Here is a 19,428-nt window from a genome sequence, read left to right as displayed (position 1 = left end):
TGTTCCCTACATACATATATGCAGATTGTGTCTCTGAATTGCAGTTTGGGTACGGGGAGAATAGGAGACAACATTAGAGTTAGCTCTTCACTTATTCGAATGTTTCTTGTTTCAAAACATTGGATCCATCTCTGCTTCCACTTCTTTCTTTATGCTAGAAAGGTTGCCCCCCAAGGTCTTAGGCCACTGACTTCAGATTCTTTGATGTGTAGTTGAATCACATGACTTTTTCATTTGTCAAGGCCACTAAAGTGTTCTCAACATCTTCAACGGATGTCACTATATCAGTCCGGGCAAAGCCGGCCCGTAGACGAGCCATTTTTATTGCAGATCAGAAACTTAAGGCAATCAGTTCATGCGACTGCTTTGACTACATAAACATTGAATTCTGTTTTGCAGCACTCACGGGTGAGTGCAGGCTGAAAACAGGCTTTGCGCTCAGGATAATTCTCTGAGCCATGTTGATGTGCACACCTTTGTCGATTATAGGAGAACTGCAATGTAGATGGGGGAATTCAACACTGGTCATGACAGTGATGGTGGTACCCGTGTCCACCAGGAAGGGAGCTTTTGACCCTACTGAGCTCAGCGAGGGCGTTCTCTCCGGAGCACACTGCCCTGGATCAAGTAAACCTTTGCTTTTCTTGATTCCCTCTGATCTGATGACACTGATCTGTAGGAGGTTGGTTATTGCCCATATCTTGTGGCCGCCTAAGAAGTATGCTTGGACTTGACAAGCGGACGTCAGGATTGGTGTGGTGTTGAGGGGAAAGAGGTGGTATTCCTCACGCTACAGCTTCCGCAGAAGCATAAGAGATGGCATCTTGCCACTGTGGCATTTGCTTTCTGCAGCAGAGCCCATGCCAGTGTGAGATTAGGGATGCAGTATACACAGCAATCACACCTTCTAATGTCCTCAAGGTATAGATTTCTCAGCTTGAATTACACACTGCTGTCAAGCCGTGACTCCCACTTGGAACTCTGCAGGGAAAGACTCTGGCCGTGGCAAGGGTTTCATCCAGTTGGGGAAGGTTTTGCAGCAGCGTTAGAGATCTCTCATTCGGGGATACTTTGAAGAACCTCTTGGACCTCCAGCTGCGCGTCAAACGCTCAATGTTGGCCAAGCTCCAAGCAGGCGACAAAAGAGCGATCAGTTCATGTGGCGTCTGCTGTGTTGACTTGTGAGTTGAAGCTCTCATAATTAAAACATTTCTGGAGCAATTTGTCACGGCATACTGCTTTAGCTTGTAATATATGTTGGCTATTTTTCATCAGATTGGAAAACTAAGTCCTCAGGCCAGGATCTGCACAATTCACATGAAGGAAGTGATCAATTTTTGATGCCATAGATGCCGGCGTATATATCTTAACATTCTTGATCCAGTCCCCACACAGAGGCCTGATTGTCCTCAAAGTTGAAGGGTTCTGGTACACTAAGGACAAAAGAGCAGAAGGCATAGTGCCAAGCACCGCACTGTGCAAGGACTGCAGCAGTATATTTTCCACGCCGGACCCACCCAAAGCTTGCATTTTGGGCTGTTGTCATTGTAGGAAGCCTGTCCGACTTCCGGAATACAGCCAGCTGCCTTGTCCCACTGGAGGAATCCAAACTAAAAAAAACAAACCAAAGTATAAGTTCAAAAGTAGAAATCTTGACTGTGCAAAGGAATCAAAAGTATTTGCCAAAGACATGAGTTCCCTGGACACAAATTCAGACTTTTCCTGCTGAAACCTATGGATCCACTGGGACCTCACTCATCTTCTATCCAACACTGACCGATACAGCCTGCTGCCTTGCCCCACTAGTTGATTTTGCCTTCCCTTTCAGAGGCTAAGTCAGATTGTAAACTGGGACAACCCCGCTTGGTGCAGTCAACCTGAAATTGCACCCAAGTCCTGCTCACACTTGAAAGCACTTTTCATTGGCAGAGTACTTTTTCTTACAGCCTCTTCCTCTAAAATGTATACTGAAGAAATCATATTTTTAGTTTTTCTTAAGGGAATTGTGCCATTTTATTAAAATGATCATGTTTTTACAACTTGTGGGGTGGGATTTTTGTGTTGGGTTATTGACTTTTTAAATGTGTTGGTACTTATAAATGCTGCTAAGCCTATACACTATGTGCCACAGCTACCTGGGGTTGAGCTTAGGTTTAAATTACTGAAACCTCGGCTTGGACCCAACAGGTTAGGGACTTGGTTACTTGTGGTGGACTAACATCCACCCCAATTCATGGGTCACTTTCTTAGATGGCCATTTGTGTGGATTTCTGCTAATAGAAAGTGGGATGAATAGGAACACTCGAGGAGATTACTACTAGATTGCAGGGTTATACAGGAGAGTTTACGATGAGAAATATAGCCGATTCACAGGACTAAGGCATCGAGTACACTATGCTAAGCGAGAGTAAGATACGCAGAGGATTGAGGGAAAGTAGAGGGTCATTTGCTGGAAAGGAAGGAGACCACAATTAATAGATCTCACCAAAGGTCACTTTTCAAGCACGGTTTTAGAAATATAAAGATCGGTGGCAGAGTAGGCTGATGGTTGTCACCTCTGGGCAGGTGCCTTGCTGGTGCCTCTTCAGTGGTTCCTTTTGGCTGGTGACGTTGAACAGTTCATCCCTTGATAAGTTTCAACTGTGAAGATCCCTCCCATTCTTTTCAGCTTCATACTTGCCTTTTTCTGAAGCGAGGTTCTGTTGGGTGTAAGTCCTGATAGCCGGCCCTTTGGATCCGACATCAGAGTTAGAGGTTTGGACCATCTCTGTAGTCTGCATTCATTGTTGTCTTGTATTTGTTTGAAAGCGGTGCATTGGTGGCTTTTTCGTACGGGGATTTGGTTCTCCCTCAACATTAGCCTGTGGGAGATAGCAAAAGGGCTGTGCTGGTTCTCCCTTTACCTAGGGAGTCCCTCATGGTCGTCTGCCTGTAGGCCAGGGGTCTTCAAACTGGAGGGAGGCCCCCCGCTTAAGTGATCGGGTGGGGGGAGGCAGCAAACTCTGGCCAAATGCATCATGCTGATAACAGTGCTTTATTTTAAGCGGAAAAACATGAGCAGTAGGAAGCAGCTCTGCCTTGGGCTACCACTAACATTTTGTCATTTATATCCGAGCTGGAAGTTGTGCCACAAAGGAAGGGACTCAAAATATTCTTCGAACCCCCAATCCCCATTTCTAATAATCTTACTCTGGATACTCTTACACGTTTGTGAGGCCTACTTGACCTGAATAGTATGTTTGGCAATCATGTATTTGATTTAGTGTTTAACCCCTTTATTGCAACGTAGAATCTGCCGCAGTGCGGACGTTTCCGTGCATGGGTGGGGCCGCGTCAGCAAACGGACGTGCGCAGCACTACGGAGGCAGTGCTCGTGACTGCCATTGGCTGACGCACGCACACAACGGGTTAAAAAGGCAGCAGAAAACAGAAATATTTAGATAAGCAATAGCAGCTCCTCCACTAAGGCGGAGGAGCGTCACCCGGCTGCTATTTTAATACTGTTAAAAATAAAATGATAGTAAGCAGCTACCGTTTTCTTTTTCTGTGAGGGATTGGAGCCGGGGCGGAGCACAGTGAGGAGTGGCTTTTGCGCTCCCAAAGTGCGCATGATTGTTTGACCGGCCAAACAATCATGCGCACTTGGCATGTTCTCCACAGGGACATGCCCAGGTACCGCCTGAGTGGCCAAACACGCTGCTCAGATCAATCATGAAGCTGCTCATGCAGCGTTGTGATTGGCTGGGAGCCTGGGTGCTGCAGAGTGGGGACAGAAAAGAGGGAAAATAATCCAATCCCCCTTTCCCCCCAATTGCCAGTTTAATAGAATAACTCTGAAAAATGTTGAGTAGGGCGGGGGCACAATGATTTTTTTTCTTCACGGGTGGGGGGGGGAGCATTAAAATGTTTGAAGATCACTGCTGTAGACAGAGGACAATGCCATCATACTGGTCCTTGTGAGCATGATCAGATGGACTCTCGGATGAATCATATTGGGAATAACAGGCCCTCACCATTCTTCTGGCCTGCAAGTGATTCTCAGAGGCTGTGATGTGCGCATGTGTATGAATGTACGTGATATTTCTATAGCACCAGCCTAGCTCAAAGGCAGCGGGGCAGGGTACAGGGTCACAGCCGCCTATCTTTGCAGGTTCCATAGTGTGGTGACTTCAAAGGAGAAGTGTTTCCTCCTGTAGGCACAGAATATTAAATGTGGTGTCAGCCTAGAATGCAAGCTCCTCGACTGGTGGCATTTGGTGATATTTAATTGAGAGAATGTTGAGTCTTATGCCACTAGGTGCCATGCGCATAATACAAAGTAGCCTGAAAGAGGGTCTTTAAAATGTATATAAATCTAAAAGTAGGCTTGCAGCTAAAATTCAAGATTATATGCAGTCTTGTTGTGGTTGACCATATAATGGACAATATTGTGCAGTCCTGTGTTTTCTTGCATTCTGGGAGTTAAAGTTTTTGCTCATTTCAAACATTTGGACTAAGGCATCCAAAACAGTGATTTGAAAAAAAAGAAGCCAAGATCCGCAGTATCATGTCCCAGATGACCTTATAGGATTTACCAGCAAGTTAAACACTTGTAATTTTTATGTAGTGATCTGCAGGTCATGACCTTGGATGTCGACAAGGCTTACAACCTCTGTCCTTCCAAGGCTGTTAAATTAGTACCGTAAAAGTAGGTAACAGCCAGCGGCGGTTCCTCCACATGGGCGGAGGAGCATTGCCCCGCCTGCTGCGAGCACGGCAGGTAAACACAGATTAATAGAATGGTCATTACCATTTTATTATTCTGTGTGCCGCCGGCCCATGTTGTGGTGGTGGGGGCGGGCTGATTCCTGCGGATTGCAGGACTGCAGCAGGTGCTCAGTGTGCATGTCTGATTAGCCGGCCTAGCTGTCATGCGCACTTCAGTGCCAGCAATCCCAAAACAGACGAGGGATTGCAGGCACAGCCCTCAGCCTCAGAATGAGCGCTAGGTTAGCCTGCTCCGACCCATCCTGGAGCTGCTCTGCAGCTCCACGATTGGTTGGCTTCGCTGCAGGAAAGTTCCTTCCCTTTCCGGCGCATCGGGCTGGAGACGCACTGGCCAGCAGCACCTCTGTGAGTTTTGCAATGCCCCCTCACCGATTTTAAGATACTAGCCAACCCTGATATCACTCGATTTTTTGTTGTAAGAATATCACTTTTATCCACAAACGAAAATTGTGTTAAATGTTAAGAAAAGGGGAGAGGAGTTGGCCTAACGGCTAGAGCGGTCAACCTCGAATCTTGGGAACCGGGCTCGCTTCTCGGCAATGACGTTGACGTTCAATATCCTGTGGTTCTGGGCACATCACTTAGGGGGCAGATTTACAATTACTGGCGCATCCCCGCATATCCCCAGGGATGCGCCAGTTATTGTGCGCCGCAGCTCCGCCACCCTCGATGCGCCGCATTGTAAATGTGGCGCACCATGGGGCAAAAATGGCACAGATGCGTCACGCATCTGTGCCGTAAAAGTGGCGCATTGCTGGAGTTGCGTCGCAAGCGTGACGCAGCTCCAGCAATGCTCTGGGGGTCCTACCTCCACAATGCTGCGTCAATCCATACGCCTGCTTCAAGCAGACGCAGGGTTTTGACGCCGCATGGGCCCAATAGTGATTGAGTAAAATCTTGTAGATTTCACTCAGCCACTTTTGGGAGGCGTTCCTGCGCCGGAACTCCTCCCCCTGCGATGCCACGCCTCTTCTGGCGCAGGGCTTTACAACGTGACGCATCTGGGTGATGCGTCACGTTGTAAATACCCCGCACCATGGCGCATCTTTTGCGCCGCCGCTGCGTCACAAAAGTAACGCAACGGCGGCGTAAAAGCGGCGCAAGGGGCTTGTAAATCTGCCCCTCAATCTCCCCATGCCGAACAAAAAATTAATGTGTGTCCTCATGTAACGTAACTGGTGCTCTGTAAAGTAAAGCGCTCCGATACCCGATTCGGGTCAAGTTTGCGCTATATAAAGCTCCCAAAGAAAGAAAACGAGTTTTGCTCATTTATCGTGATTTCGGCACCTCCCGGCCCTTCTTTGATCAAGTGCCTCGGAGTTCTCCGATTGCTTGGGAATGGGATCTGTGAGCAGCTCACCTGGGGCAGGTGTTAGCCTCTCATTCTGGGCCCTGTCCCTGTCGTCCTCATTTCAGAAAGATACTCTAGACTGCCAGCGGCAGCGCCATAATTCATATTTTAAAACCTCGAGCATAAACTCGCGCATGGGTCTGGTATGGTAAACATGAGCGCTGAGATTACTTCCGAACTCTGTCGGCGACACACAGTCGGGATATCTACAGCACACACACCGGAGGGCCGGAACAGAGCTTACATAGGCACAGGACGCCTGGCCTTCAAAACCTACCTGAAAGGGGCACACGATGGTTGTATCCAAGAGCGGACTCGTGGCAGTCACTGCATTGTAATGCCTGTGAAACAACTCGCCGGCTAATGAGAGTATATGCGTGTGAGTTAATTTATTTTATTTATTTAAACTTGTAAGGCGCACAGCTACCCGCAATGGGTTTCCCGGCGCCAAAAGTTAATGCACTCAAGATTAAGGAACTAGCAGGTGTTGGTCACAACACATCAGCAGTGCTTAATTGGGAAACGAAGTGCTGGGGCTCTAAGCAACACTTTAAAAATGCCCCAAAATAGGTCAACAATAAGATGAGAAACTACACTCTAAATAGTCGTACCGTTAAATAAACTGTATGTAAACTATTTGCTATTAAATAAACTAACGTACTTATCAAAAAACAAACACGCAGCAACTGCTACGTTTTACTCTCCAGGACTGTGCAATGACATAGGTCACAAAAAAAGGCCTACCAGAAGGCCTTTCATTTTGGAACTTATATGGCTGCAGAGTGCTAGAAAAATAAATGTGACAGTTGCCGATTTGCTTTTAGCCCCAGCTCTTTATGTTTTACAAATTAAGCGCTGCACATCAGCCCACAGTGGCCGTTTGAGACAGCCTTTAAGGCATTTCCCTGATCACAGACAGGCCAGGACAAGAGTGACTGTCGCTCTCGGGCTCAGAGATGCGCCGTGTGAGACTGCCTGCTTGCTCCCGCGCGTCACGGCTGAGTACTTCCGGAGACACGAAGGGCATGAGTATCAAGGACTTATTCTGCATCTCGGATGGTCTCTGGTTATTAAAGTTCAGAGTTCAATCTTCTTTTACTAATTTCAGTCGGGAAAACGCTCTCTGCTGATCCAAACGGAAGACATTAACAGGCTGTGTTCAGATAAATGCATCCATCGCGCGGTCACAAGATGTCCCTCCGGACACCAAATAAATTACGAGCACCCCGTCCATGAGGGTCCGATATCCGAACTCCTCTCAGAGCAGCAAAGCTCGAACAGTGAGCAGTTATTGCAGCAGCGGCGGGGCCCGCATGTCTCAGCATCACTTCTTCCGCAGCTGCACAGAGTGCCGGCCAGCCTGGTGTAGGGCTAATAAGAGAACGTTCAAACTGAGCCATTTATAAAACCTATGCAAAGGAAACAATTGATGGACGGAATGCCGGACAATGCAAACATTCACCCCCAGTCACAAGGGTCTGGGTTTAATCTATCATTCGTGTGCTCACCACACAACCCCAGTTTGGACCCAACTATATGCAAATCAGTCTGACCCTGTGCCTCATGGGAACAGTCCAGCCCAAACTGCCAAGCCATGTCTTTCCTGGACCGGAATCAAGCATCCTGGGACAATTTCAGGGCATCCCCTTCATCAGCCAGGATAGCTTGAATCCAGTGGTGTGGTGAGCACGGAGCCCATGTCTGGGCATACCCTTCCCGCTTAGGGTGACATATGAGGGCTGAAAGCCCAGAACCGGTCCCAGGATGCTATTTTACTGTCCAGGGGGGGACCTGGCCTGGCAGTTCGGGCTGGGCTGTTCCCATTGGGCGCACGGTCAAGACTGATTTGCATATGGCTGGGTCCAAACTGGAATGGCATGGTGAGCAAAAAAACGATGGATTTAGGGCCAGATCTCTGGGGTGAATGCATGACATTGTTCTGCATTCTGTCCATCAACTGTTGTTTTTGCATTTATAAAACCCGGCATTTTTGTTTTAGTTAATTTACTGTACACAGCACTCCAATATTCTTACATGCAGAGTACCCACGCCCATAATTGCTGCAAACCTGCTGCCTAGATTAAGACACAGTTAATTCATAAATTATGTAAGCAGGGCTCTCATTTTTATTTGAAACACGTGGCCAGTCGTCACTTTACAGTCCTCACCGGCCACAGCCCAACCGTTCTACCCAATACGTTTCTACCGAGAAGAAAGAGAGAGATAGGGGTCGAAAAACCTGAAGCAACAAGCATTTACAATGCAATGGTCTCGGCATCATTAAAGGTGGAGCTATTGGCATTGCTCATGACATTTCTTTTTTTTCTTTAAATCATAAATAGATGGCATTGTCATTTACATTGCCAATACACAGCACTCTGCACTCAACAGCACACAGCACACAGCACTCTGCACTCAACAGCACACACCACTCTGCACTCAACAGCACACACCACTCTGCACCTGCACTCACTGCTCTGCACACTCACTCTGCACTCACTACTCTGCATTCCGCACTCACTACTCACTGCTCTGCACTCACTGCTCTGCACTCACTGCTCTGCACTCACTGCTCTGCACTCACTGCTCTGCACTCACTACTCTGCACTCACTACTCTGCACTCACTACTCACTACTCTGCACTCACTACTCACTACTCTGCACTCACTACTCACTACTCTGCACTCACTACTCTGCACTCACTACTCACTACTCTGCACTCACTACTCACTACTCTGCACTCACTACTCACTACTCTGCACTCACTACTCTGCACTCACTACTCACTACTCTGCACTCACTACTCTGCACTCACTACTCTGCAATCTGCACTCACTACTCTGCACTCACTACTCACTACTCACTACTCTGCACTCACTACTCTGCACTCACTACTCACTACTCACTACTCTGCACTCCCTACTCTGCACTCACTACTCTGCACTCACTACTCACTACTCTGCACTCACTACTCACTACTCTGCACTCACTACTCACTACTCTGCACTCACTACTCCGCACTCACTACTCTGCACTCACTACTCCGCACTCACTACTCTGCACTCACTACTCTGCAATCTGCACTCACTACTCTGCACTCACTACTCACTACTCTGCACTCACTACTCTGCACTCACTACTCTGCACTCACTACTCTGCAATCTGCACTCACTACTCTGCACTCACTACTCACTACTCTGCACTCACTACTCACTACTCTGCACTCACTACTCTGCACACTACTCACTACTCTGCACTCACTACTCACTACTCTGCACTCACTACTCACTACTCTGCACTCACTACTCTGCACTCACCACTCTGCACTCACCACTCTGCACTCACCACTCTGCACTCACCACTCTGCACTCACCACTCTGCACTCACTACTCTGCACTCACTACTCTGCACTCACTACTCACTACTCTGCACTCACTACTCACTACTCTGCACTCACTACTCACTACTCACTACTCTGCACTCACTACTCACTACTCTGCACTCACTACTCACTACTCTGCACTCACTACTCTGCACTCACTACTCACTACTCACTACTCTGCACTCACTACTCACTACTCTGCACTCACTACTCACTACTCTGCACTCACTACTCTGCACTCACTACTCACTACTCTGCACTCACTACTCACTACTCTGCACTCACTACTCACTACTCTGCACTCACTACTCTGCACACTACTCACTACTCTGCACTCACTACTCACTACTCTGCACTCACTACTCACTACTCTGCACTCACTACTCTGCACTCACTACTCTGCACTCACCACTCTGCACTCACCACTCTGCACTCACCACTCTGCACTCACCACTCTGCACTCACCACTCTGCACTCACCACTCTGCACTCACCACTCTGCACTCACTACTCTGCACTCACTACTCACTACTCTGCACTCACTACTCACTACTCTGCACTCACTACTCACTACTCACTACTCTGCACTCACTACTCACTACTCTGCACTCACTACTCACTACTCTGCACTCACTACTCTGCACTCACTACTCACTACTCTGCACTCACTACTCACTACTCTGCACTCACTACTCTGCACTCACTACTCACTACTCTGCACTCACTACTCACTACTCTGCACTCACTACTCACTACTCTGCACTCACTACTCCGCACTCACTACTCTGCACTCACTACTCCGCACTCACTACTCCGCACTCACTACTCTGCACTCACTACTCTGCACTCACTACTCTGCACTCACTACTCTGCACTCACTACTCTGCACTCACTACTCTGCACTCACTACTCACTACTCTGCACTCACTACTCACTACTCTGCACTCACTACTCTGCAATGTGCACTCACTACTATGCACTCACTACTCACTACTCTGCACTCACTACTCTGCACTCACTACTCACTACTCTGCACTCACTACTCTGCACTCACTACTCTGCACTCACTACTCTGCAATCTGCACTCACTACTCTGCACTCACTACTCACTACTCTGCACTCACTACTCACTACTCTGCACTCACTACTCTGCACTCACTACTCACTACTCTGCACTCACTACTCACTACTCTGCACTCACTACTCTGCACACTACTCACTACTCTGCACTCACTACTCACTACTCTGCACTCACTACTCCGCACTCACTACTCCGCACTCACTACTCCGCACTCACTACTCCGCACTCACTACTCCGCACTCACTACTCCGCACTCACTACTCTGCACTCACTACTCTGCACTCACTACTCTGCACTCACTACTCACTACTCACTACTCTGCACTCACTACTCACTACTCTGCACTCACTACTCACTACTCTGCACTCACTACTCTGCACTCACTACTCACTACTCTGCACTCACTACTCTGCACTCACTACTCACTACTCTGCACTCACTACTCTGCACTCACTACTCTGCAATGTGCACTCACTACTATGCACTCACTACTCACTACTCTGCACTCACTACTCACTACTCTGCACTCACTACTCCGCACTCACTACTCTGCACTCACTACTCCGCACTCACTACTCCGCACTCACTACTCCGCACTCACTACTCCGCACTCACTACTCTGCACTCACTACTCTGCACTCACTACTCTGCACTCACTACTCTGCACTCACTACTCTGCACTCACTACTCTGCACTCACTACTCTGCACTCACTACTCACTACTCTGCACTCACTACTCTGCACTCACTACTCTGCAATGTGCACTCACTACTATGCACTCACTACTCACTACTCTGCACTCACTACTCTGCACTCACTACTCACTACTCTGCACTCACTACTCTGCACTCACTACTCTGCACTCACTACTCTGCAATCTGCACTCACTACTCAATACTCTGCACTCACTACTCACTACTCTGCACTCACTACTCTGCACTCACTACTCACTACTCTGCACTCACTACTCACTACTCTGCACTCACTACTCTGCACACTACTCACTACTCTGCACTCACTACTCTGCACTCACTACTCCGCACTCACTACTCTGCACTCACTACTCCGCACTCACTACTCTGCACTCACTACTCACTACTCTGCACTCACTACTCTGCACTCACTACTCACTACTCTGCACTCACTACTCTGCACTCACCACTCTGCACTCACCACTCTGCACTCACCACTCTGCACTCACCACTCTGCACTCACCACTCTGCACTCACCACTCTGCACTCACCACTCTGCACTCACTACTCTGCACTCACTACTCACTACTCTGCACTCACTACTCACTACTCTGCACTCACTACTCACTACTCACTACTCTGCACTCACTACTCACTACTCTGCACTCACTACTCACTACTCTGCACTCACTACTCTGCACTCACTACTCACTACTCTGCACTCACTACTCTGCACTCACTACTCACTACTCTGCACTCACTACTCACTACTCTGCACTCACTACTCACTACTCACTACTCTGCACTCACTACTCACTACTCACTACTCTGCACTCACTACTCACTACTCTGCACTCACTACTCACTACTCTGCACTCACTACTCACTACTCACTACTCTGCACTCACTACTCACTACTCACACTCTGCACTCACTACTGTGCACTCACTACTCTGCACTCACTACTCTGCACTCACTACTCTGCACTCACTACTCTGCACTCACTACTCACTACTCTGCACTCACTACTCACTACTCTGCACTCACTACTCACTACTCTGCACTCACTCACTACTCTGCACTCACTCACTACTCTGCACTCACTACTCTGCACTCACTACTCTGCACTCACTACTCACTACTCTGCACTCACTACTCTGCACTCACTACTCTGCACTCACTACTCTGCACTCACTACTCTGCACTCACTACTCTGCACTCACTACTCTGCACTCACTACTCTGCACTCACTACTCTGCACTCACTACTCTGCACTCACTACTCACTACTCTGCACTCACTACTCACTACTCTGCACTCACTACTCACTACTCTGCACTCACTACTCACTACTCTGCACTCACTACTCACTACTCTGCACTCACTACTCACTACTCTGCACTCACTACTCACTACTCTGCACTCACTACTCACTACTCTGCACTCACTACTCACTACTCTGCACTCACTACTCCGCACTCACTACTCCGCACTCACTACTCTGCACTCACTACTCTGCACTCACTACTCACTACTCTGCACTCACTACTCTGCACTCACTACTCTGCACTCACTACTCACTACTCTGCACTCACTACTCTGCACTCACTACTCACTACTCTGCACTCACTACTCTGCACTCACTACTCTGCACTCACTACTCACTACTCTGCACTCACTACTCTGCACTCACTACTCACTACTCTGCACTCACTACTCTGCACTCACTACTCTGCAATGTGCACTCACTACTATGCACTCACTACTCACTACTCTGCACTCACTACAAACTACTCTGCACTCACTACTCTGCACTCACTACTCTGCACTCACTACTCTGCACTCACTACTCTGCACTCACTACTCTGCACTCACTACTCTGCACTCACTACTCTGCACTCACTACTCACCACTCACTTCTCTGCACTCACTACTCACCACTCACTTCTCTGCACTCACTACTCACCACTCACTACTCTGCACTCACTACTCTGCACTCAATACTCACTACTCTGCACTCACTACTCTGCACTCACTACTCTGCACTCACTACTCACTACTCTGCACTCACTACTCACTACTCTGCACTCACTACTCACTACTCTGCACTCACTACTCACTACTCTGCACTCACTCACTACTCTGCACTCACTCACTACTCTGCACTCACTACTCTGCACTCACTACTCTGCACTCACTACTCACTACTCTGCACTCACTACTCTGCACTCACTACTCTGCACTCACTACTCACTACTCTGCACTCACTACTCACTACTCTGCACTCACTACTCTGCACTCACTACTCTGCACTCACTACTCTGCAATCTGCACTCACTACTCTGCACTCACTACTCACTACTCTGCACTCACTACTCACTACTCTGCACTCACTACTCTGCACTCACTACTCACTACTCTGCACTCACTACTCTGCACTCACTACTCTGCACTCACTACTCACTACTCTGCACTCACTACTCTGCACTCACTACTCACTACTCTGCACTCACTACTCACTACTCTGCACTCACTACTCACTACTCTGCACTCACTACTCACTACTCTGCACTCACTACTCTGCACTCACTACTCTGCAATGTGCACTCACTACTATGCACTCACTACTCACTACTCTGCACTCACTACAAACTACTCTGCACTCACTACTCTGCACTCACTACTCTGCACTCACTACTCTGCACTCACTACTCTGCACTCACTACTCTGCACTCACTACTCTGCACTCACTACTCTGCACTCACTACTCTGCACTCACTACTCTGCAATCTGCACTCACTACTCTGCACTCACTACTCACTACTCTGCACTCACTACTCACTACTCTGCACTCACTACTCTGCACACTACTCACTACTCTGCACTCACTACTCACTACTCTGCACTCACTACTCACTACTCTGCACTCACTACTCTGCACTCACCACTCTGCACTCACCACTCTGCACTCACCACTCTGCACTCACCACTCTGCACTCACCACTCTGCACTCTGCACTCACCACTCTGCACTCACTACTCTGCACTCACTACTCTGCACTCACTACTCACTACTCTGCACTCACTACTCACTACTCTGCACTCACTACTCACTACTCACTACTCTGCACTCACTACTCACTACTCTGCACTCACTACTCACTACTCTGCACTCACTACTCTGCACTCACTACTCACTACTCACTACTCTGCACTCACTACTCACTACTCTGCACTCACTACTCTGCACTCACTACTCACTACTCTGCACTCACTACTCACTACTCTGCACTCACTACTCACTACTCTGCACTCACTACTCCGCACTCACTACTCTGCACTCACTACTCCGCACTCACTACTCCGCACTCACTACTCCGCACTCACTACTCCGCACTCACTACTCTGCACTCACTACTCTGCACTCACTACTCTGCACTCACTACTCTGCACTCACTACTCACTACTCTGCACTCACTACTCACTACTCTGCACTCACTACTCTGCACTCACTACTCTGCAATGTGCACTCACTACTATGCACTCACTACTCACTACTCTGCACTCACTACTCTGCACTCACTACTCACTACTCTGCACTCACTACTCTGCACTCACTACTCTGCACTCACTACTCTGCAATCTGCACTCACTACTCTGCACTCACTACTCACTACTCTGCACTCACTACTCACTACTCTGCACTCACTACTCTGCACTCACTACTCACTACTCTGCACTCACTACTCACTACTCTGCACTCACTACTCTGCACACTACTCACTACTCTGCACTCACTACTCACTACTCTGCACTCACTACTCCGCACTCACTACTCTGCACTCACTACTCCGCACTCACTACTCCGCACTCACTACTCCGCACTCACTACTCCGCACTCACTACTCTGCACTCACTACTCTGCACTCACTACTCTGCACTCACTACTCACTACTCTGCACTCACTACTCACTACTCTGCACTCACTACTCACTACTCTGCACTCACTACTCTGCACTCACTACTCACTACTCTGCACTCACTACTCTGCACTCACTACTCACTACTCTGCACTCACTACTCTGCACTCACTACTCTGCAATGTGCACTCACTACTATGCACTCACTACTCACTACTCTGCACTCACTACTCACTACTCTGCACTCACTACTCCGCACTCACTACTCTGCACTCACTACTCCGCACTCAATACTCCGCACTCACTACTCCGCACTCACTACTCCGCACTCACTACTCTGCACTCACTACTCTGCACTCACTACTCTGCACTCACTACTCTGCACTCACTACTCTGCACTCACTACTCACTACTCTGCACTCACTACTCACTACTCTGCACTCACTACTCTGCACTCACTACTCTGCAATGTGCACTCACTACTATGCACTCACTACTCACTACTCTGCACTCACTACTCTGCACTCACTACTCACTACTCTGCACTCACTACTCTGCACTCACTACTCTGCACTCACTACTCTGCAATCTGCACTCACTACTCTGCACTCACTACTCACTACTCTGCACTCACTACTCACTACTCTGCACTCACTACTCTGCACTCACTACTCACTACTCTGCACTCACTACTCACTACTCTGCACTCACTACTCTGCACACTACTCACTACTCTGCACTCACTACTCACTACTCTGCACTCACTACTCCGCACTCACTACTCCGCACTCACTACTCTGCACTCACTACTCTGCACTCACTACTCACTACTCTGCACTCACTACTCACTACTCTGCACTCACTACTCCGCACTCACTACTCCGCACTCACTACTCTGCACTCACTACTCTGCACTCACTACTCACTACTCTGCACTCACTACTCTGCACTCACTACTCTGCACTCACTACTCACTACTCTGCACTCACTACTCTGCACTCACTACTCACTACTCTGCACTCACTACTCTGCACTCACTACTCTGCACTCACTACTCACTACTCTGCACTCACTACTCTGCACTCACTACTCACTACTCTGCACTCACTACTCACTACTCTGCACTCACTACTCACTACTCTGCACTCACTACTCACTACTCTGCACTCACTACTCACTACTCTGCACTCACTACTCTGCACTCACTACTCACTACTCTGCACTCACTACTCTGCACTCACTACTCACTACTCTGCACTCACTACTCACTACTCACTACTCTGCACTCACTACTCACTACTCTGCACTCACTACTCACTACTCACTACTCTGCACTCACTACTCACTACTCTGCACTCACTACTCACTACTCTGCACTCACTACTCACTACTCACTACTCTGCACTCACTACTCACTACTGTGCACTCACTACTCTGCACTCACTACTGTGCACTCACTACTCTGCACTCACTACTCTGCACTCACTACTCACTACTCTGCACTCACTACTCACTACTCTGCACTCACTCACTACTCTGCACTCACTCACTACTCTGCACTCACTACTCTGCACTCACTACTCTGCACTCACTACTCTGCACTCACTACTCACTACTCTGCACTCACTACTCACTACTCTGCACTCACTACTCTGCACTCACTACTCTGCACTCACTACTCTGCACTCACTACTCTGCACTCACTACTCTGCACTCACTACTCTGCACTCACTACTCACTACTCTGCACTCACTACTCACTACTCTGCACTCACTACTCACTACTCTGCACTCACTACTCACTACTCTGCACTCACTACTCACTACTCTGCACTCACTACTCACTACTCTGCACTCACTACTCACTACTCTGCACTCACTACTCACTACTCTGCACTCACTACTCCGCACTCACTACTCCGCACTCACTACTCTGCACTCACTACTCTGCACTCACTACTCTGCACTCACTACTCACTACTCTGCACTCACTACTCTGCACTCACTACTCTGCACTCACTACTCTGCACTCACTACTCACTACTCTGCACTCACTACTCTGCACTCACTACTCTGCACTCACTACTCACTACTCTGCACTCACTACTCTGCACTCACTACTCACTACTCTGCACTCACTACTCACTACTCTGCACTCACTACTCTGCACTCACTACTCTGCAATGTGCACTCACTACTATGCACTCACTACTCACTACTCTGCACTCACTACTCTGCACTCACTACTCTGCACTCACTACTCACTACTCTGCACTCACTACTCACTACTCTGCACTCACTACTCTGCACTCACTACTCTGCAATGTGCACTCACTACTATGCACTCACTACTCACTACTCTGCACTCACTACTCTGCACTCACTACTCTGCACTCACTACTCACTACTCTGCACTCACTACTCACTACTCTGCACTCACTACTCTGCACTCACTACTCTGCAATGTGCACTCACTACTATGCACTCACTACTCACTACTCTGCACTCACTACAAACTACTCTGCACTCACTACTCTGCACTCACTACTCTGCACTCACTACTCTGCACTCACTACTCTGCACTCACTACTCTGCACTCACTACTCTGCACTCACTACTCACCACTCACTACTCTGCACTCACTACTCACCACTCACTTCTCTGCACTCACTACTCACCACTCACTACTCTGCACTCACTACTCTGCACTCACTACTCACCACTCACTACTCTGCACTCACTACTCTGCACTCAATACTCACTACTCTGCACTCACTACTCTGCACTCACTACTCTGCACTCACTACTCACTACTCTGCACTCACTACTCACTACTCTGCACTCACTACTCACTACTCTGCACTCACTACTCACTACTCTGCACTCACTCACTACTCTGCACTCACTCACTACTCTGCACTCACTACTCTGCACTCACTACTCTGCACTCACTACTCACTACTCTGCACTCACTACTCTGCACTCACTACTCTGCACTCACTACTCTGCACTCACTACTCACTACTCTGCACTCACTACTCACTACTCTGCACTCACTACTCTGCACTCACTACTCACTACTCTGCACTCACTACTCACTACTCTGCACTCACTACTCACTACTCTGCACTCACTACTCTGCACTCACTACTCTGCACTCACTACTCTGCACTCACTACTCTGCACTCACTACTCTGCACTCACTACTCTGCACTCACTACTCACTACTCTGCACTCACTACTCACTACTCTGCACTCACTACTCACTACTCAGCACTCACTACTCACTACTCTGCACTCACTACTCTGCACTCACTACTCACTACTCTGCACTCACTACTCTGCACTCACTACTCACTACTCTGCACTCACTACTCACTACTCTGCACTCACTACTCTGCACTCACTACTCACTACTCTGCACTCACTACTCTGCACTCACTACTCACTACTCTGCACTCACTACTCACTACTCTGCACTCACTACTCTGCACTCACTACTCACTACTCTGCACTCACTACTCACTACTCTGCACTCACTACTCACTACTCTGCACTCACTACTCACTACTCTGCACTCACTACTCACTACTCTGCACTCACTACTCTGCACTCACTACTCACTACTCTGCACTCACTACTCACTACTCACTACTCACTACTCTGCACTCACTACTCTGCACTCACTACTCACTACTACTCTGCACTCACTACTCACTACTCTGCACTACTCACTACTCTGCACTCACTACTCACTACTCTGCACTCACTACTCACTACTCTGCACTCTGCACTCACTACTCTGCACTCACTACTCTGCACTCACTACTCTGCACTCACTACTCTGCACTCACTACTCACTACTCTGCACTCACTACTCTGCACTCACTACTCACTACTCTGCACTCACTACTCACTACTCTGCACTCACTACTCTGCACTCACTACTCACTACTCTGCACTCACTACTCACTACTCTGCACTACTCACTACTCTGCACTCACTACTCACTACTCTGCACTCACTACTCACTACTCTGCACTCACTACTCACTACTCTGCACTCACTACTCTGCACTCACTACTCACTACTCTGCACTCACTACTCTGCACTCACTACTCACTACTCTGCACTCACTACTCACTACTCTGCACTCACTACTCTGCACTCACTACTCACTACTCTGCACTCACTACTCACTACTCTGCACTCACTACTCACTACTCTGCACTCACTACT

This window comes from Lissotriton vulgaris, chromosome 5 (genome assembly GCF_964263255.1).
Source record: "Lissotriton vulgaris chromosome 5, aLisVul1.2, whole genome shotgun sequence".
NCBI classification, from domain to species: Eukaryota; Metazoa; Chordata; class Amphibia; order Caudata; family Salamandridae; genus Lissotriton; species Lissotriton vulgaris.
Note: the sequence above shows the minus strand (reverse complement) of the source record.